The sequence below is a fragment of the Vulpes vulpes genome, chromosome 2, assembly GCF_048418805.1.
Source record: "Vulpes vulpes isolate BD-2025 chromosome 2, VulVul3, whole genome shotgun sequence".
NCBI lineage: Eukaryota > Metazoa > Chordata > Mammalia > Carnivora > Canidae > Vulpes > Vulpes vulpes.
In genome coordinates, this window is record NC_132781.1 from 86,600,591 (window position 1) to 86,622,015 (window position 21,425).

At 43.7% G+C, this 21,425-nt stretch overlaps 1 long non-coding RNA gene across 1 annotated transcript in view; it reads right to left on the reverse strand.

Moving 5' to 3' along the window:
• LOC140596159 (uncharacterized) overlaps positions 1-8,414 on the reverse strand; it is a 29,924-nt gene extending 21,510 nt beyond the window's left edge. The window contains exon 1 of the long non-coding RNA XR_011998175.1: positions 8,277-8,414. This is a non-coding gene — a long non-coding RNA (uncharacterized lncRNA). The remainder of the gene's footprint in view (positions 1-8,276) is intronic.
• Between the last annotated feature and the right edge of the window lie 13,011 nt (positions 8,415-21,425).

The following is a 21,425-nucleotide window of genomic DNA, read 5'->3' on the forward strand; positions in this document are numbered from 1 at the left end:
CCTGCGAAAATCCTTTTGGAAACTTCTTTTATCTCTAGAGTCCCCACCCCACACGGCAACTTTAAAGTTTATAACCAAGGCTCCTCATGATCCTGATGAAGCTCTTCAGGCCCAGGGGTCCTGTCCCCATACTTTAATAAAAACACCTTTTTGCATGGAAAATGTCTCAAGGATTCTCTCTTGACCACTGGCGCCTGGCCCACAGTACATCACAGGTACATCTCTGAGTTAATGGCATCGGCACATCAGGAAAGTACAGAAGATTTTTGCCTATCTTCTTGCATGACACATTCCGGAGGGGGACATTCCCATCTGTTCGATCTGGGTTTTTCTCTTCCTGGGATATATAGCTAGCTAGCTAGGTAGATGATAGAGTGATAGATCTACTGATAGATCAATCCCAGGAACATGAATAGATGTTTATATAAACAAACATATAAACATAAATCTATGTTTCCACTTAATATATTTATTATTCAATGTATTACTGATAATATAATAATTATTATGTATAAACAGACCTATAGATTTATATTTAAATATGCAAAATAAATATTTCTATATCTAATCTCTATACGTCCATATATAGATCTCCCTATAGAGATAGAGACAAAATGGTTAGAAATAGATGTGTGCAGAAAGAGAGAGAAATAGATATAGACCTATAAATATGCAGAGGATCTGCTTTCAAATTCTATCCAACGACCTCTCCTCACAGGCACAGGCAAACGCACACACACATACTCAAGAGCCTTCTGGTATGTGGCCATGACAGGAAATAACACCCCTTGAGATGCCATCTCTTCTCCAACTTAAAGGTGCCAGCCGTTTCTCCAAAGAAGACCTACACAGAGCGAGCAAGCAAGCACATGAAAAACTGCTCCACATCACTTTTCATCAGGGAGATAGAAATCAAAACCACAATGAGATACCACCTCACACCAGTGAGAATGGGGGAAATTAACAAGACGGGAAACAACAAATGTGGGAGAGGATGTGGAGAAAGTGGAACACTCTTGCATTGTTGGTGGGAATGTGAACTGGTGCAGCCACTCTGGAAAACAGTGTGGAGGTTCCTCAAAAAGCTGGAAATGGAGCTATACTACAACCCATCAATTGCACTGCTGGGTATTTACCCCAAAGACACAGATGTAGTGCAATGACTGGACACTTGCACCCCAATGTTCACAACGGCAATGTTAATAGCCAAACTGTGGAAGGAGCCTTGATGTCCTTCAACAGATGAATGGATAAAGAAGATGTGGTCTGGGGACCCCTGGGTGGCGCAGTGGTTTGGCGCCTGCCTTTGGCCCAGGGCAGGATCCTGGAGACCCGGGATCGAATCCCACGTCGGGCTCCCGGTGCATGGAGCCTGCTTCTCCCATTGCCTATGTCTCTGCCTCTCTCTCTCTCTCTGTGTGTGTGTGACTATCATAAATAAAAATTTTTAAAAAATTTTTTAAAAATTAAGAAAAAAGAAGATGTGGTCTATATATACAATGTATTATTATTTAGCCATCTGCAAGGATGAATACCTACCATTTTCATGGACATGGAACTGGAGGGTATTATGCTGAATAAAATAAGCCACGTGGAGAAAGAATTATCATACGGTTTCACTCTTATGTCGAATGTAGGAAACAGTGAAGAGGATCATAAGGGAGGGGAGGGAAACTGAGTGGAGAAAATTGAGAGAGGCAGTGTTGTCCCCAAGATTGCTAATCCGAGAAACCACCGAGGAGCCGACACCGATGCAAACACACGAGGGTTTATTTACAAGCTCGAGCTTGGGTCCAAGTGTACCCGACACAGCGGAGCAGGGACTTGGACCCCAAGACTAAGAGGCGTAGCAGCTTTATAGGGGCCAGTGGCCCATGGGATACGCAGAAAGTTGCACAGTCATGTCGGTCCACACACAAGTGGCCGATTGAATTACATCTTACCCTATAGTATCCATTTGAGCTGGCCTATTACTTTGCTCAGAATTGATGCACAGTTTTGGTGGGCACAAAGCAGGGTTACATGGTTATGAGCTGATTTCCGATTAGGGTGTGCCCAGCGGCTTGACTAGGGTGGGGCAGTGCCTTAAGCAATAAGCAGGTTATGTGGGGGTCATACAGCAGGTGGCAGGTGTAACACAAAATGGAATCAGTACTGCTCTGCTTGTCCAGGGGTAGGGGTTTTTTTGTTAAATTTCCTGGGTCTCACAGAAGATAAACTATGAGAGACTCCTAACTCGGGGAAACAAAGGATTGCGGAAGGAGAGGTGGGTGGGAGGATAGTGTAACTGGGGGACGGACATTAAGGAGGGCAAGTGATGTGATGAACACTGGGTATTATACTACATGTTGACAAATTGAATTTAAATTAAAATTTTATTTTTAAATTTAAATTTAAATTAAAAAAAGGTACTGGACGGCTCAGCCGTCCTCAGCAATTCATTTATGAAATGACCTTCATTAGATCATAAAAAGTTACGAATGTGAATGGAAAATGACCTGAAACTCCTTCCCAGTTCAAATAATTAAGTATTCTGAGAAGCAAATCAAAGTTCCAGAATGGAAAAATGCAAAAAACGAGGGAGAGGGAGAAAGAGAAATGAATTCACTTTTTGTGATATTTATTAGTGATGGTCCAATAATGACAAATCTGTGATTGTCATTAAAAACAAAGAGTTAATGAACGGTATGGAGGCCGATCCCCTCAACTAACAGATAAGGAAACCGAGAAGACACGAGAAGTAATGCACACTGCTCAGGGTCACACAGGTGGCAAGGCGCAAAGCCAAGACTCGATTCTGGTCCAGAGTTCTTTAAACGACCACAACACGTTAACGTCACAGCTTCAGGCTCATCTAGAATTAGAGTCACTTTAGCTCAATAAAACATTCAACCAAAGTAGTCTTTCTTCTGCCAGATAGTTACATTTCATGAAGCACCCTAAAAGGGATTCGAATTAGGTCTCCATGTGCGCCATCAGAATACTGCCTGATGAAGTAATTAAACAAAGGTATTCCCCGAAAAAAACCTCAGCCGTGAGACCTTGCCTACCCTTTCACTTTCCAAGTCTTCATGCTTCTATATCTAATTGCCTATATTTTCAGAGAAGCCAACCTTACTCAGATTAAGTTTGTCCAAGCCGAGAACTAAGTGCCAGGTTTAATATTTTTAAAACTCAATTTAAAGATAGTTAAACAGAGAATTTCAAATGGCAAACACTGATATTTACATCATCTACTCTTATAACTAACAGAAGGGGTAATCCTGAAACCTAGATGCAGTCGTACCTTTATATGAAAGTATAAAAGCAGAAAGAGTAACCCCAAATTGTCTATTTCACAAATGCCTATCTAAACTAGTTATGTTCAGTGGTGTCTGTCTTGATGCAACAATCTCTAGGAAGACCTCTTCAGACCTAGCTCTACCACCAATAAGCGTGTGAACTTGGACAATCCAATCCTCCAGAACTCTCAGTTTCTTTCCTGTGCCTCAGAGGATAGGACCAGAGCTGATGATCCCTCAGTTCCCTCTCAGACCTGAAATGCTGCTGTGGGGTCCTAAACACTCTATACTGAGCACAAAAAGACGGGGGAATCTTATATATACTCAAATGCTAAACTATAAAACTAACTCTGAGCATAGATCCTGAGTATTTTAGGGTTCTCTCCTATGGCGATAGAAAATCCCCAAATCTATATCCCTTTCTATCACAAGCGGTGGGTATATGGGTCCAAGCCACTAGAAATAATAAATATGTGTATCAGAACAGCCATCTGCCCTCATGCTCACTGCTTTTCAAAGCAAAGCCCTCAAAGAACTCCATTATTATTTTCTGAGGGTACCGGTTAACATGTAGAATCCTAACCTGCCCCTTCCTTTAACCTAAAAAAAATTAAAATGTTGGCTGGCCATATTAACAAGCTCTCCAGGTTATTCTCTTGCACACTAACATTTGAGAACCACTGGCTAGGCACCAAGGAGAAGTGATTTACCTTAAAATAGCAAAATTTGAAATCCCATGTCCTTTCCTATTTTCAGATCATAATAAATAAAGAAATGAAACAGTGAAGAGAGAGGGAAGGAGGCAAAGATAAGGATGGGGACAGAAACAAAGTGCCAGTCAAACATGATATTTACATAAAGTTTGTCTTTCAAAAATTTAGGAACACACAAAAGACTCCATACTCATGGAAATATGTTAAAGGCACACAGGTGTCAACTGAAAGAGCTCCCGTGGCCAGAGAGGAGACAATATAAGCAACAAAATAAGTAGTGTTGGATTATAACCCAAAGCATAAAATAAATATCCATGAATCTATACTAATATTAAAAATTGTAAAAGAAAGAAAGAGGGGCACCTGGGTGGCTCAGTCAGTTAAGCTTCTGCCTTAGGCTCAGATCATGATCCAGGTCCCAAGGCAGGCTCCCTGTTCAGCAGGGAACCTGCTCCTCCCTCTCCCTAGGCCCCTCTCGCTCATGCTTTATCTCTCCTCTCTCTCTCAAATAAATAAATAACATCTGTGAAAAAGAAACAAACAAACACACACAGAAGAAAGAGAAATCTCCCATGTAGAAGAATTTCAAACAATTTGTGCAGACATTCCACCCTCAAGTGGATGAGCATAGCTTCCCACTCTTATGTGTGGAATACACATAGTAACTTCCTTCTACAAAATATGTTATGAAAGAGTTAAAATAAATAATAATAAAATAATAATAATTATCACTTTACTATGGAGAAAGCTGACAAACACTACCTCAGCAAGATGATCAGATCGATACCAAGACTGATAAATCATGTTGATAGTATCTATCCTTTATATGATATAATAAAGATGGCAGTATATCTCTGTATATAATCCACAATCACAGTTCAATCATGAGATAAACGACAGACATGTCCCAACTGAGGGAGATTTTACAAAATACTCTACTTCTCAAGGTGTTCAACAACAACAAGGAAAGGCTGAAAAACTGTCACAATCTAGAGGAGCCTAAGAAAACATGAGGACAAGTGTAATGTGATGTGAGGGATGGAAACTTAGCAAAAACTAAGGAAATCTGAAAAAAGTATGTATGGTCTTTGGTTAAGGCAAATATTTTAATATTGACTTCCTTCTACAAAATATGTTATGGAAAACTTAAAATAACAATGATAATATAATACTAATACTAATACTAATAATAATCACTTTACTGTGGAGAAAGCTGACAATGCAAATATTTTAATATTGATTCATTAGCTAATATTTGTACCGTACTAATATAAGATATCGATAATTGGAGAAATTGAGTGCCAGTGCATGAGAATTCTCTGTACTATCTTCTCAATTTCCCTATAAATCTTTGTTTTTTTTTCTAATAAATAAGATTTATTTTGAAAATTGACTTAAATGAATCAGGCTCCAAGTGTGAAGACACTTTAAGAATAGTTTAATTAATTTTTGCCTTATTCTTAAACAGTGCCTTCGATGGGAACAAAGTAAGAATTGTATACCAGAAGGAAAGAAAAACACTTAGGAACACGTATAATGCCTCCTCAACCTGAAAAGCAGGAAAGGATAATAAATAGCAAAAATCAGATAAAAATACTTCTTTTATATTAGACACCATATTGCAAGTGCATTTAAAATTAGCAATGCATACCATTTATTTCCTTGACATTTGTCTTCCAAAGAGTTCACGGTGCTTCAGTGTCAGTTAAACAAGGATTCGTGTGAAATTTTTATTAAACCAGATTTACTGGGAAATTCCTGCCCAGATAATACTTTATTTTGATTTTATTCAGTTCCTTCCCAATCACTGAGCCTTTCAGTTAGAGCTTTCAACTATAGCAAATGCCTTAGAAGGCCAATTTTTAAGTTGCTATTATAATACCCTAATGGAATCACGCATCGTTTTCCTTCGCTCAGATATGGCACACAGTAGGCCCCTGATAAAATACTGAATGAGTGAATGGATAAAATTGCTTTTTATCATTTCATTCAGCAATTTCATTCTTATCTTGGTCCATTTCATGTTCTAATGTTTATCAACACCAACTCAAGAAGGTTAGGGATTCATTAATTTATTAAGTATTTGGTGCATACCTACTATGTGCAAGGTGCTAGGAATGCCAAGTCAACCAGACACAGATGCAGTCCCTATCTCCCTCCAGGCCACGCTGGTGGGAGAGAGGGATACTAACCAAAAAGTGACAGAAACACGACTAAACAAGATTATAGTAGCCAATAGAAAGGTGAATATACAGCTTACTACAAGTACATATGTAAGAAGGCTTAGTCTAACTGGGGCCTCAGAAGATGACCAGAAGAAGCAACATTTATATTAAGACTTAGAGAAAGGCGAAGGTAAGTGGTGGAAGGAGAATAGTATGAGGAAAGGGAAGGTTTCTGCCTCTGAATTGTAGGGCTCTGGGCAAGTCCCTTGAGCTTAGGCTCTGAACCTACTTCTTTCTCTGCAAAACGGTGACAGTAATAATGCCTGTGCCATAGAGCTCTAATGAGTAAAGAGTTGGACTTTATTTGTACATTACCTAGGACGTTAGTAAGTACTTAATAAACATTTTCTGGTGGCCATAACAGCCTGGAGTCAGGCTTCCTGAGTTCCGATCCACTTAACTAGCTGTTTGACCTTGGACAAGATGTTTTCTTCCTATCCTTTAGTTGGCCCATCAAGATAACAGTATCTGCCCATAGGGTTGTTGGAGGACACCATGAGTTTTTTTATGGGAAGCATGACACAATTCTTGGCACATAATATGTGCCATAGGAATGTTAACTTATATTAGCAATAAAAAAATCCTACAAGTCCAATGAGGCAGGTGTTTAGAAATTATTCCATAGCTTTTAAGGCAATTGAAATTTTAAAAGAGGGGATCCCTGGGTGGCACAGCAGTCTAGCGCCTGCCTTTGGCCCAGGGCGCGATCCTGGAGACCCGGGATCGAATCCCACGTCGGGCTCCCGGTGCATGGAGCCTGCTTCTCCCTCTGCCTGTGTCTCTGCCTCTCTCTCTGTGTGTGTGACTATCATAAATAAATAAAAAAAAAAAAAGAAAAAAAAGAAAAAACAAAAACAAAAAGAACCTAAGTGCCTGTCCATGTTTACTTAGCTAACCAGTTCCATTATCTGAAACCCAGACACACAATTTCTGATTCTAACCTCACTCCAAGAGGCCTCCTCAAGCCCGAGGAAAAACTGCCTTCTTGGGATCTCAGGGAAGAATCCTTCACACAATAATATGACCATTGGTAATAATGTCTCTCAGTTCTTTCCAAATCCATACAGATGCATTTCCTGATGAGTGACTGAGCTGTGAAGAAAGAGATAAGAAACCCTCATCCCTCTGAATTACTTGTGTCAGAATATTTTAACCATAGTACTACGGAGAGTAAATTATCCTTATTAACAGGAAATACGTCTCAGATTGGAATCTGAGCAATCAGATGGGCAGAGAAAAAACGCTTGGACTCGCTCTTCATCTTTTAAAGACAAAGGAGAGCTTTTCTATGTACAAAGTCAAGATAGCCTTAGGGAATAAGTCTGCAGCATGGAATCCCACTGCACAGCCGGGACGCCCGTGCTCCAGGTCTTCCTGATCCCAAATCCCTGGGCCTGTCCCCCAACACACGCTGCCAAGCTGAGGTCATTTGCAATTGCTCTCTTAGGAGCTCCGGGGAAGGGGGAAGGAGCTAGATAGGATGGGACGGGACGTGTGGAGGCCGAGAAAATTAAGGCCATTCCACTTTAAGTTCAGGGTTAGCACACGTCCAGCCATCCCACAACCCTGCGAAGAAGACCTGAAATTTGCATTAATTCAGTCACAGCAGAAAAACAAAAGTTTACAGCTTAATGTCTTAGAAAGCCCCGCATTAGCTTAAGAGCTGAGCCCAGGCCAAGGGCAGGAAGCCCCTATTAGAATGAGAAAAGAGCTCAATGCCCTTGAAGGCCCCAGAGCAAAATGTAAACAGAACTTGAGGAATTGCTCCAGCCCTTCTTTTTTTTTTAATTTTAATTTTTATTTATGTATTTATTTATTTATTTATGATAGTCACAGAGAGAGAGAGAGAGAGAGAGAGAGAGAGAGAGAGAGAGAGAGAGGCAGAGACAGAAGCAGGCTCCATGCACCGGGAGCCAGATGCTGGATTTGATCCCGGGTCTCCAGGATTGCGCCCTGGGCCAAAGGCAGGCGCTAAAACGCTGTGCCACCCAGGGATCCCTGCTCCAGCCCTTCTGGAGGTCCCCGAGACCACCCCTTAAAACTAAGCTAAAACCCACCTCGGGGTCGAAGTCCCTGCTCCGCTGTGTCGGGCAAACTTGGACACAAGCTCCAGCTTGTAAATAAACCCTCGTGTGTTTGCATCAGTGTCGGCTTCTGGGTGGTTTCTTGGATTCGCAATCTTGGGCACAACAGTCTGAGATAAAAAAACAAAACCAAAAGAAGCTCGGACGCAGGCAGAGTGAACGCAGGATTCTGAGAGAAGCGGCGGAGACCCGGGGGCTTGGGGGCTCTTCTGTGGAAGCCCCTGCAGACTGGGGGGGCGGGATGCTCAGCCCCAGAGCCAGAGGACTCAGGGTCCCCACCCACATCCCGCCCATCAGCGCCGAGTATCAGAGAGCACCACAGCGCCGCCCACTGGAGGCCAGAGGCGCTGACGCCCACCCCGCCTCTGACTCCACAGGTGCATCTCCCAGGCAGATGCACAGGACAATGAGCCCCATTGCCCATCCCCAGACCCCGCACAGACCACTCGCTGCCACCGAGTGGTTGGACCACAGAGGCTGCAGAGCTTCAGCTCTCCCTGGAAAGTAGGGTCTAGCTTCCTTTGTACTTTGGGCTTTATTTTCATTTCTTTACTTTGATTCTTTTTTATTAATTGCTTTCTTTTAATTTTTATGTATGTACCTTATATATTTCTTATTTTTGCTTTCATGGTACTTTAATTGTGTTTCTTATTTTGGGATTTAGAATCTTTTAACAAGCAGGCCAAAATAATCTGGTGGTTTTTTTTTTTTGTTTTTTTTTTTTAGGAGGTCATTTGTTATTGTTTTTCTTTTGTTTTTTTTCTTCCTTCTTTCTTTACCTGAAAAAATATTGAGATGGAGACATTCACCTCCATAAAATAACATGAGGTCGTACTCACAGCCAGGAGGTTCATCAATACACATACATGATGTCTAACTAGAGTTTAACACAATGATTATAAAGATAGCAGCTGGGCTGGAAAAAGAGCACAGGAGAAAACTGGAGAATCCCTTACTGTAGAAATAAAAGAACTAAAATCTAGTCAGGCCAACGTTAAAAATGCTGTAACTGAGATGTAATCCCAAGAAAGGTTATGGACCACAGAGGCAGACTGAGGGAACTCAGCCACTTACTAAAACAATAACATTCATACCATCGGAGACTCAGAAGATGAAGAGAGAGAAAAGGGGGCAGAAGGTTTATTTGAACGAATTATGTAAACTTCTATAACCTGAGGAAGCGCACAAACACTGAAATCGAGAGACAGAGAACTCCCAATAAATTCAACAGAAGCTGACTATCACCCAGGCACATCAGAGTCAAAGTCACAAAATACACAGAATTCTGAAAGCAGTGGAGGTGGGGCTTTGGGGGGGTGGTAGTCCTTACCTACAAGGGAGGATGAATCAATTTGCAGCATATCTGTTTTTTTAAGAATGAACATCAAAATTTATTTAATCTCACAAGGAAGAAATTAAAAATCTCTGAACATAAAATGCCATTTTCCTCAATCATAATAGCAGAAATTTACGGTTTTAAATTTTTTTTAGTTGGAGTTCAATTTGTAAGAATTCTTTCTTCAGCAAGGCTGTCATTCAGCATAGAAGGAGAGATAAAGAGTTTCCCAGACAGGCCAAAAATAAAGGAGTTCATGACCACTAAACCAGTCCAGTAAGGAATTTTAAGAGGGACTCTTCTAGTGCGGGGGGGGGAAAAAAAGAGACCAAAAGCAACAAAGACTAGAAAGGACCAGAGAATGTAACGAGAAAAACCAACTCTACCGGTAACACAAAGGCACTAAGTTCATATCTTTCAATAATCACTCTGAATGCTGATAGACTAAATGCTCCAATCAAAAGATATAGGGTATCAGAGTGGATTAAAAAACATGATCTGGGATGCCTGGGTGGCTCAGGGGTTGAGCATCTGCTTTGGCTCGGGTCATGATCCCGGGGTCCCAGGGGATCAAGTCCCACATCAGGCTCCTCGAATGGAACCTCATTTTCCCTCTGCCTATACCTCTGCCTCTCTGTGTCTCTCATGAATACATAAATAAAATCTTTAAAAAAGATAAAAGATAAAGAGATGAGAAAGGACCCAAATAAAATCACAAATGAGAAAAGAGAAATAACAACCAACACTAGAAAAAAAAAAAACTAACACTAGAGAAATACAAACTATTTTAAGAGAACATTATGAAAAATTATATGCCAGCAACCTAGAACCTGGAAGAAATAGATCAATTCCTTCCTAGAAATATATAACATAGCAAAAATGAAAAAGGAAGAAATAAGAAACTTGAACAGATAACCAGCAAAGAAATTGAATCAGCAATCAAAAATCTCCCAACAGGAGATGCTTAGATCAATAGAACAGAATGGAAAGCTGAAACAAGATACAAACCTATGATCGCTTAATCTTCAACAAAGCCGGAAAGAATATCCAATGGCAACAAGACAGTCTCTTCAACAAACCCTAACCCTGACCCCAGGATAAGAACAAATGGCGTTGGGAAAACCAGGCAGCCACATGCAGAAGAATGAAACTGGACCACTTTCTTACACCATGTATATAAAAAATAAATCCAAAATGGATTAAAGACCTAAATGTGAGACCTGAAACCAGAAAAAGAAGAAAAGATAGGCAGCAGTGTCTTTGACAATGGCCATTGGATCTTCTTTCTAGATATGCCTCTGAGGTGAGGGAAACAAAAGCAAAAATACTATTGGGTCTTCATCAAATTGAAAAGCGTCCGCAAAGGGAAGGAAAGAACCACAGCTAAAAGGCAACATACAAAATGAGAGGAGATATTTGTAAACAACACATCCAATAAAGAGTTACTATCCAAAATATATAAAGCAAATATAAATCTCAGCAACCTAAACACAAAGTATCCAACTGCAAATGGGCAGAAGACATGAATGGACTTTGTCTCTGACAAGACATCCAGATGGCCGCCAGACACACGGAAAGACACTCAGCGTCACCCATCATCAGGGAAATGCAAACCAAAACACAATGAGATGTCACCTGACAGCCGTCAGAATGGCTAAAATCAACAACACAAGAAACAACAGGTGTTGGTGAGGCTATGGAGAAGGGGGAGCCCCCTTACACTCCTGGTGGGCATGTGAACAGGTGCAGCCACTGTGGAAAACAGTGTGGAGGGTCCTCAAGAAGTTAAAAATAGAGCTACCCTACGATTCCAAAATTGCACAGCTAGGTATTTACCCCGAGGATACAAAAGTAGTTTAGTAGATTCAAAGAGGGACACGCAGCCCACTGTTTGTAGCAGCGTTATCAACAACAGCCAAACTGTGCATACAGCCCAGATGTCCACCGACAGATGAATGGGCAGAGACGATGTGGTAAATATACACACTACGACATCACTCGGTCATCTGAAGGGATGAAACGAAGCCATTTACAATGACGTGGGAGAAGTGGAAAGGACTTATCTGTCTGTCAGAGAAAGACAGATACCAAATACTATACAATTGCATTCACATGTGAATTTTAAGAAACCAAACAAACTGGCAAAGGGGTGGAGGGGGTGGATGAGACGAGCAAACCAGGAAACACACTCTTAACCACAGAGAATAGACTAATAAATACCAGAGGAAGGTGGGGGGGGGGGATGGGGAATCAGGGGATGGGGATAGTGGAGGGCACCTGTGACCAGTACCAGCCTGACTCCACCAAGTCAGTGGCCTCCCCAGAGCATCAAAATCCAGGCTTCTGCTGGGGTCAGAAAAGACATGGCAGGCTTCTCCTGAGCTGAGCTAAGGAGGGGATTTGTGGCTCTAAATACTCTTTATGTGGATTTTCAGTTGCCTTTCTGATTTTATCTCTTGTGCGCACATGTTTCATCAATACTACCGATTATCATTTTAAAGTTTTACTTGCATTCCTGTTTGTAAACACAGTATGATATAGTTTCAGGTCTACCACATAGTGATTCAACCCTTGGATACAACGGCTGGTACTGGTCACAGGTGCCCTCCACTATTCCCATCCCCTGATTCCCCATCCCCCCCACCTTCCTCTGGTATTTATTAGTTTATTCTCTGTGGTTAAGAGTGTGTTTCCTGGTTTGCTTCTCTCATCCCCCCCTCCGCCCCTTTGCCAGTTTGTTTGGTTTCTTAAAATTCACATGTGAATGCAATTGTATGGTATTTGGTATCTGTCTTTCTCTGACTGAGTTCATTTAGCATAAGTCCTTTCCACTTCTCCCACGTCATTGTAAATGGCTTCGTTTCATCCCTTCAGATGACCGAGTGATGTCGCAGTGTGTATATTTACCACATCGTCTCTGCCCATTCCTCTGCCGATGGACATCTGGGCTGTATGCACAGTTTGGCTGTTGTTGATAACACTGCTACAAACAGTGGGCTGCGTGTCCCTCTTCGAATCTACTAAACTACTTTTGTATCCTCGGGGTAAATACCTAGCTGTGCAGTTTTGGAATTGTAGGGTAGCTCTACTTTGAACTTCTCGAGGACCCTCCACACTGTTTTCCACAGTGACTGCACCTGTTCGCATGCCCACCAGGAGTGTAAGGGGGCTCCCCCTTCTCCATAGCCTCACCAACACCTATTATTTCTTGTGTTGTTAATTTTAGCCATTCTGACGGCTGTCAGGTGACATCTCATTGTGGTTTTGGTTTGCATTTCCTTGATGATGGGTGACGCTGAGTGTCTTTCCGTGTGTCTGGCGGCCATCTGGATGTCTTGCCAGAGACAAAGTCCATTCATGTCTTCTGCCCATCTGCAGTTGGATACTTTGTGTTTAGGATCTGAGATTTATATTTGCTTTATGTGTTTTGGATACTAACTCTTTATTGGATGTGTTGTTTACAAATATCTCCTCTCGTTTTGTATGTTGCCTTTGAGCTTTGGTTGTTTCCTTCACTTTGGGGAAGCTTTTCAATTTGATGAAGCCCCAAGAGTATTTTTGCTTTTGTTTCCCTCGCCTCAGAGGCATTTCTAGAAAGAAGATCCAATGGCCAATGTCAAAGACGGTGCTGCCTATCTTTTCTTCTTTTTATGGTTTCAGGTCTCACATTTAGGTCTTTCGTCCATTTTGAATTTATATGGTATAAGAGAGGGGTCCAGGTTCATTCTTCTGCGTGTGGCTGCCTGGTTTTCCCAACACCATTTGTTCTTATCCTGGGGTCAGGGTTAGGGTTTGTTGAAGAGACTGCTTTGTGCCATTGGATATTCCTTCCTGCCTTGTTGTCGATTAATGGATCATAGAGTTACAGGTTTCTATCTTGTTTCGGCTTTCCCTTTTGTTCTATTGATCTAAGCGTCTCCTGTTGGGAGGTTCTTGATTGCTGATTCAATTTCTTTGCTGGTTATCTGTCTGTTCAAATTTCTTATTTCTTCCTTTTTTATTTTTGCTATGTTATATATTTCTAGGAATTGATCTATTTCTTCCAGGTTCGAGGTTGCTGGCATATAATTTTTCATAATGTTCTCTTATAAACCTTTGTATTTCTCTAGTGTTGTTATTTCTCTTTTCTCATTTGTGATTTTATTTGGGTCCTTTCTCGTCTTTTTATCTTTTTTCTTTTTTAAAGATTTTATTTATGAATTCATGAGAGACACAGAGAGGCAGAGGTATCGGCAGAGGGAAAATGAGGCTCCATGCAGGGAGCCAGATGTGGGACTTGATCCCCCAGGACCCCGGATCATGATCTGAGCCAAAGCAGATGATCAACCACTGAGGCACCCAGGTGCCTTGCTGATTCAATTCCATTGCTAGTTATGGGTCTGTTCACATTTTCTGTTTCTTCCTATTTCAGTGTTGCTCGTTTGCACATTTCTAGGGATTTGTCCACTTCTTCCAGGTCTCCCAGTTTGTTAGCGTATAGTCTTTCATAGTTTTCCCTTATAATTGTCTTGTTTTTCTGGTGTTGATTGTGATCTCTCTTCTCTCATTTGTGATTTTATTTATTTAAGTCTTGTCTCTTTTCTCGTGGATAAGGCTGGCTAGGGATTGATCCATTTTATTAATTATTTTGAAGAACCAGCTCTTAGTTTCGTTATTCCATTCGACTGTTTTGTGGTTTCTGTATTGTTTATGTCTGCTCTCATCTTTATTTTTTCCCTTCTTCTGTAGGCTTTAGGCTTTGTTTGCTATTCCTTTGCCAGCTCCTTTAGGTGTAGGGTTAGGTTGTGTATTGGAGACTTCTTGTTCCTTGAGGTAGGCCTGTATTGCTATGTACTTCCCTCTTAGGTCTGCCTTTGCTACATTCCAGAGGTTTGGAGAAACATGTTTTCATTTTCATTTGTTTTAAATTTTCTCTTTAATTTCCTGGTTGCTCCATTCATTCTCTCGTAGGATGTTCAAAATCTCCACGTTTTTTTGGTCTGTCCAATTTTTTTCTTACTGTCGACTTCGAGTTTCATAGCGTCGTGGTCCGAAAATGTACAGGGTGTGACATCAACCTTCTTGTACCTGTTGTACCTGTTGAGGGCTGATTTGTGGCCCATGATATGATCTGTTCTGGAGAATGTCCCATGTGCACTTGAAAGGAATGTGTATTTTGCTTTAGGATGAAATGTTTTGACTATATCTGTTGAGTCGCTGTGGTCCAGTGTGTCAAGGCTATTGTTCCCCTGTTGATTTTCTGCATAGTCGATCGGTCCATTGCCATAAGTGGTGTTAAAATCCCCTGTCATTGTATTATTATCAGTGAGTTCCTGTACGTTTGTTGTTAATTAGTTTCTATATTTAGGTACTCCCTGTTGGCAGCATAAATATTTAGTTGTCTGATCTTGATAGAGAGTCTTTTTAATTATGAAATAATGCCCTTCTTCATCTCTTCTTACAGTATTTGTTCTTTCTTTTTGGAAATTTAAATATTTTATTTATTTATTCATGAGAGATACACAGAGAAGCAGAGGCAGAAACATAGGCAGAGGGAGAGGCAGGCTCCCCAAAGGAAGGCCAATGTGGGACTTGATCCTGGGATCCCAGGATCACACCCTGAGCCAAAGGCAGATGCTCAACCACTGAGCCACCAAATGTACCCCAGGGTTTGATTTGAAATCTAGTTTGTCTGATATAAGTATGAGTCCTCCAGCTTTCTTTTGATGTCCATTAGCATGATAGATGATTTTCCTTCCCCTGACTTTCAATCTGCTGGTGTCTATAGGTCTAAGGTGAGCATTATGTAGGCAGCATACAGATGGATCTTGTTTTTTTAATAACGATTTTATTTATGAGAGAGTGAGAGAGAGAGGCAGAAAATGATGCAGAGAGAAAAACAGGCTCCCCACCAGGGGCCCAATATGGGACTGGATCCCAGACTCCAGGATCACACCCTGAGTTAAAGTCAGAGGCTCAACCCCTGAGCCACCCAGGCATCCCGGATCATGATTTTTAAGCCACTCTGATACCCTATATCTTTTGATTGGAGCATTTAGCCTATCAGCATTCAGAGTGATTATTGAAAGATATGAACTAAGTGCCTTTGTGTTACCAGTAGAGTTGGTGTTTCTGGTGATGTTCTCTGGTCCTTTCTAGCCTTTGTTGCTTTTGGTCTCTTTTTTTCCCCCACTAGAAGAGTCCCTCTTAAAATTTCTTACTGGACTGGTTTAATGGTCATGAACACCTTTATATTTTGCCTGTCCGTGAAACTCTTTATCTCTCCTTCTATCCTGAATGACACCCTTGCTGAAGAAAGAATTCATACAAATTGGACTCCAATAAAAAGAAATTTAAACACATAAAATAGGAGATCCCGGGGTGGCACTGCATTTTGGCGCCTACCTTTGGCCCAGGGCACGATCCTGGAGACCCGGGATCGAATCCCATGTCGGGCTCCCCGTGCATGGAGCCTGCTTCTCCCTCTGCCTGTGTCTCTGCCCCTCTCTCTCTCTCTCTCTCTCTCTCTCTCTCTCTCTGTGTGTGTGTGTGACTATCATAAATAAATAATAAATAAAATAAAATTTTGCTATTATGATTGAGGAAAATGGCATGTAGAAGAAAACCAGAAGCTGAAAGAGAGGAGGACAGATTATACCATCCTTAGCCTTCACAGGGACCTGGTGTCCTTTCCTAAGAGGGCCCCCCCGCTCCGTAGGATGCTTCCTGCCCCTCTGTGCTCCTTCTTGGAACCCAACAGGCATATCTCCGTGCCTCCAGCACCTCTGCATCCTGGCTCATAGCGTCTTCCATGTATCCTATTGAGGAGCACAGCGTCGTGTATTTAACCATCCGGCTGCTGTTTGACAACATTGGGGGTATTCCGACTTTTGTTGGTTTTGGGGTGTGTGTGTCTATCACATGCAGCTATCACGTGCAGCTATCTGATCCTCTGACTGGGTCACCCAAATGCCGAAAGGGTTGGCACATCATCATTTCTGGTGCTGGCGCTGGGTGGCCAGCTGGGCTCTCCTGGCCGACCCGGGGCTCGCTCCTGCAGTGACTTTCCACTGTAGGGTTAGCTGAGCTGGAAGGTCTGACTCCGCCACATTCCAGCAGCCCTGGTGCTGCCTGGCCTTCAGGCATGCTCACCCCATGCTCACCCAGCCCCTACTCACTAGGCCGAAGAGGGTGCCCTCCACACTCTGGTGTGAGCGATCCAGCACCACAAGGTGTGCACCCACTGTCCACCTGGTGAGGGTGACCAGGGGAGTGAGCTGCAAGTGTAGGACCCACGAAATTTAACAAAAATCCCCTACCCATGGACAAGGAGAGCAGGACTGATTCCATTTTGTGCTACACCTGCCACCTCCCCTATGACCCCCACATGACCTGCTTATTGCTTAAGGCGCTGCCCCACCCTAGAGGAGCTGCTGGGCACACCCTAATCGGAAATCCTCTCATAACAATGTAACCCTGCTTTGTACCCACCAAAACTGGGCGCCAATTCTGACCACAGTAATAGGCCAGCTCAAGTGGATACAATAGGGTAAGGTGTAATTAAATCGGCCACCTGGGTTTGGATCTACATGACTGTGCAACTTTCTGCGTATCCCATGGGCCACTGGCCCTATAAAGCTGCTGTGCCTCTTAGTCTCGGGGTCCAAGTCCCTGCTCCACTGTGTCAGGTGCACTTGGACCCAAGCCCGAGCGTGTAAATAAAACCTCGTGTGATTGCATCGGTGTCGGCTCCTCAGTGGTTTCTCGGTTTCGCAATCTTGGCACAACACAAGAGCCTGCTATCCTGACTTCCCTTCCAGGACCACGCTGACCGCCCCGCAGGCCCTCTGTGCCCCAGGCACACAGGCACGGGAATGCGGGGAGGGGAGGAATTGCCCCGGAACCTGGCTAGCCCCAGCCCCCTTGACAGAGGGAGCACAGACCTCCCAGGTAGTTTTTTTCACAGACCCTGGTGACTTGAGGCTCCCTGGATGTCACTCTGTCCCAGCCCCTCCTGACCCACGGGGCACAGGCTGAGTCCCAGAAAAGTCTGTGGGGTCCTGACCTGGGGTCTGGCCGCCCCTGGAGGGCACGTTGGGATGTCAGCTGTGTGTGCCTGGCGGCGCACCTACAGGGGGTGGTTGGGGCCTGGGTGGTGCCCCGTCCTCCTATCTGGGGGTCTCCCCACCCTCCTGGCACAGATTTCTGGGAGACACAGAAACGGGCTGGCTGTGCATTTTCGCACCACACCACTTTATTGATTTTCCACAGAAAACGGGTCAGAGCCTTCCCCTGGGGACGGAGACCTTTCTGTCCTTTAGGGGAGGGCAAGAATCATACGGGGTCGGGGGGTGAGTGCTGCAGTCCCCCACCTGGGACCATTTTTGGACTCCGGGTGGGGGCGTGTGTCCTGAGGTTTCAGCCTGAGAGACGGTTCTGAGGACAGCAGAGATGACCTGGACCTGCAGCTCATGGGCTCCTGTGCTTGGTCACCACAGGGCAGCTGGACCCCGGCTTCGGGCCCCCTGGGGCTTCAGCACCTGGAGGAGCCTGCCTCCTGGTGTGGGTGTGGGTGTGGCCCACTGGCCTACCCCTGCTCTCCCCACCCTGGGGTGTCCCGGGATCCCCAGGGCTGCCCTAGGTCAGCGACCTGGATCTGTGGGGTATGCCCAGGGACCAGAATCCAGGCCTGCCCAGGGCCATGGGGGGCTGGATCCCATTAGCCTTTGTGTTGGGCCTGCAGGGGGGCTCAAATCACCCCAGCACCCACAGAGCCCGGGGCCAGGACAACCCGGGTCCCTCTGGGTTAGGGGCTGGTGTCCTGTGCAGGGTGTGCCGCCCTCCAGGATCGACAGTGGGAGGGGGCAGGGCACAGTGCATCCTCTGCTCCACCCACCTGCACCCACACTGTGCGGGGCTCCCTGCCTCCCCTCCTCCCTGCAACCCCTGGCTACTCAATGGGACACCCGTGTTTCTGATGGGAGCAGGGTATCCATAGAACCCCAGGGAGGCTGAGCATGTCCCACAGGGGGCAGCTGCACTGGGTCCTTGCTGGGAGCCGATGGTGTGGGGGTGGATGGTGTGGGGGCAGGGGTATGATGGTGGTGGAGTATGGGGATGGTGTAGGGGGGATGGTGTTGGGGTATAGTGTGGGTGGGGATTGTGTGGGGCTGTGTGGATGTGAGGGGGATGATGTAGGGGGGACGCTATGGGGGATGATGATGTAGTGGGATGGTGTGGGTGTGGGGAATGAGGAGGATGGCGTGTCGGGCCGGCGGACACAAGATATCCCCTTTCTCTAAGTTGCCCACAGAGATGTCTGCAGATAAAGGTGACCCCAGTCTGGGGTTTGCTGTGGCACCTGCCCCTGGGGCCCCGTGTGGTCAGTGCAGGGCCCTGGCTGGACCGGGGACATTATCTGGGGGTCATCATACTATGTATGTTTACAAATTGCAAATTGTCTCAAATAAAATGCATAGAATTTAGAAATATATAAAGCACCGAATGTGGGTGTCGCCCTGACCCATCCGACCCCCATCGGATCGATGTGTGTCCTGCTCCAGCCACGGCAATGCTGCCTGGCACCCAGGTCCCCTTCCTGCCCTCACCCCAGCCCCCTGCTTCCCAGGGTGCCATCACTCACCCCATTTGGGGTTCAGCTGTCATGGCAACCCCTGGAGGCCCTATCCTAGTGGCCTCCTCTTCCCCGAGGCCCCGGGGGTGGGGGCACAGGGGTCATCGCCAGTACCCAACCATGTAGCCTTGTGTTGTTGGCTGCTGTTGCTCCCCCTGGCCTCAGAAGCCCCGTGTTCCCTACTGAGAAGCCCCGGGGCCCCGAACCACCTTAATTTTCTCGGCCTCCACGAGTCCGGTCCCATCCTATCTAGCTCCTTCCCCCTTCCTTGGAGCTCTTAAGGGAGCAATTGCAATGACTTCAGCATAGCAGCATGTGTTGGGGGACAGGCCCAGGGTTTGGGGATCAGGAAGACGTGGAACGCTGGCATCCCAGCTGTGCAGCCGGATTCCATCCTGCAGACTCTTATTCCCTAAGGCTATCTTGACAACTGACTTTGTACATACAAAAGCTCTCCTTTGTCTTTAAAAGATGAAGAGCGAGTCAAAGCGTTTTTCTCTGCCCATCTGATTGCTCAGATTCCAATCTGAGATGTATTTCCTGTTAATAAGGTTAATTTACTATCCGTAGTACCATGGTTAAAATATTCTGACACAAGGAATCCAGAGGGATGAGGGTTTCTCATCTCTTTCTTCACAGCTCAGTCACTCATCAGGAAATACATCTTTATGGACTTGGAAAGAACTGAGAGACATCATTACCAATTACCAATGGTCCTATTATTATGTGAAGGATTCTTCCCGAGATTCTTCCCCTGTTTCAACTGACACTGAAACACTGTGAACTATTTGGAATACAAATGTCAGAGAAAAAATGTTATGTACTGATTATTTTATTTTATTTTATTTTATTTTATTTTTTTATTTTTGTATTTTTTTAAAGATTTTATTTTTTTTATTTTTTACTTATTTATGATAGTCATACAGAGAGAGAGAGAGAGGCAGAGACACAGGCAGAGGGAGAAGCAGGTCCATGCACCGCGAGCCCCATGTGGGGTTGATCCTCGGTCTCTAGGATCATGCCCTGGGCCAAAGGCAGGCGCTGAACCACTGTGCCACCCAGGTATGCCTGCATTGCTGATTTGAAATGCACTTGCAGTATGGTGTCTTTTAAAATAGAAGTTTTTTGTCTGATTTTTGCCATTTATTATCCTTTCCTGCTTTTCAGGTGGAGGAGGCATTATACATGTTCATAAGTGTTTTTCTTTCCTTCTGATATAAAATTCTTACTTTGTTCCCATCGAAGGAGCTCTTTAAGAATAAGGCGTAAGTTAATTAAACTATTCTAAAAATGGCTTCACCCTTGGAGCCTGATTCTTTTAAGTCAATTTTCAAAATAAATCTTATTGATTAGAAAAGAATCAAAGATTTATAGGGAAATTGAGAAGATACTACAGAGAATTCTCATGCACTTGCACTCAATTTCTCCAATTATTGATATCTTATATTAGTACGGTACAAATATTAGCTAATGAATCAATATTAAAATATTCGCATTAACCAAAGACCATTCTTTATTCAGATTTCCTTAGTTTTGCTAAGTAACCATCCCTCATATCACATTGTATTTGTCCTCATGTTGTCTTAGGCTCCTCTGGATTGTGACAATCTTTCAGCCTTTCCTTGTTGTTGAACTGGAACACTTTGAGAAGTAGAGTATTTTGTAAAATTTCCCTCAGTTGGGACATGTCTCTCATTTGTCTCATGATTGATCTGTTTTTGTGGAGGATATACAGCGATATACTGCCATTTTTATTATATAAAGAATAGATACTATCATGTGACTTATCAGTCTTGGTACCGATCTGATCATCCTGCTGAGGTAGTGTTTGTCAGCTTTCCCTATCGTAAAGTGATTCTTTATTATTATTATTATTATTATTATTATTATTATTATTATTTTAACTTTTTCATAATATATTTTGTAGAAGGAAGTTACTATGTGTATTCCACACATAAGAGTGGGAGCTATGCTCATCCACTTGAGGGTGGAATGTCTTCACAAATTGTTTGAAATTCTTCTACATGGGAGATTTCTCTTCCTTCTGGGTTTGTTTGGTTGTTTCTTTTTCAAAGATGATATTTATTTCTTTGAATGAGAGAGGAGTGAAAAAGAATGAGCGAGAGGGGCAGAGGGAGAGGGAGAAGCTGTTTTCCTGCTGAACAGGGAGCCT